Source organism: Morone saxatilis, unplaced genomic scaffold (genome assembly GCF_004916995.1).
Source record: "Morone saxatilis isolate NCDOM2014 unplaced genomic scaffold, NCSU_SB_2.0 Contig15, whole genome shotgun sequence".
NCBI lineage: Eukaryota > Metazoa > Chordata > Actinopteri > Moronidae > Morone > Morone saxatilis.
In genome coordinates this window covers 25,036,703-25,037,796 of record NW_023339707.1, presented here as the reverse complement: position 1 = coordinate 25,037,796, position 1,094 = coordinate 25,036,703, and positions in this window count along the sequence as shown.

The window sequence follows — 1,094 nt, the reverse complement described above, 5'->3', positions numbered from 1 at the left end:
GGGAATTGAGAAAAGGAGCCTTGGCCTATTTTTTTCCTCAAGGTACTGCAACAAGGGTTCCTTGAACTTGTTTCGCTATCTAATGTAAAGTGGTTAGAGGCACCAACCTTGTCCATGTTGTAAAACGGCCCTTATGCTTCACCGCGCCCTCCTCCTGGCCTTATTAGCCAATTATTGTTTCTCATGCGAGGGATAAAGTAGCGCGCTTTCTCTGACTGTACTTCCTGCCTCTTTCGGCAATGCTAAAATCGCGGGTTCGTTTGCGTTCGCCGCTTGCCTCAGGCATAAAGCGTGCTTGGTTGTGTATTATTCGCCAACGCCTGAACAACCTGTAGTTGTTCTTTTTTGAAGCTGGCCAAATCCCCCCTAAACTACAAAGACTATGCAATTTTTTTTGTAGAACAGAATTCCATCTCTGTGTTTTGAAGAGTTTTGGAGTTGTGGTTTAATTGATTTGCCTAATAAACGGTTTTTTTTGTTTTTTTGCCTTTTAGACAGCAAAATGAAAAACTGCAACACACACATTCCTAAAGTTAGTGGTGGCAATCGTTATAATAATCCACAAGTTCTACATGTGGAGCAGATGCCATCCAATCCGTAGAAAGAAAGGGAGGTAGATTTTTTTTTTTTTCTTTTTTCCCAATCTTTATCATCCTCATAAATAATTTTTTTCAATAAAGAACAATTTTATTTACCCCTTTATTGCTCCATCAGAAGAAGGATGAACAGAGAGGAGAGAAATCCAGCTTTGGAAGAGAGAGTCCAGGCCTACCGGTTGAGAGGAGTTTCCCAGCAGTTGGGAGCGGGAAGGGGCCCAGCCTGCCCGTCGGAGACGGTCCTGAAGCCAGGATGGAATCAGAAGACTGAATCAACGCACTTAATTTCCAGAAACCTGCAAATTTATGGCCAACTTTAGAATGACCGACCTTTTGAAAATAGAAGTGAACCTCGTACTGTTGTGAATGGGCCAAAACGAACGCCCTTTTTGTTCAGAAGAGGGCAAAAGAAATTGCCCCAGCAGATTGCAGGGGCAGGGAAATTCCAAAAACTATTTTTTTTGAACATATTTTTCACATCCCACAAATGGAAGGGAC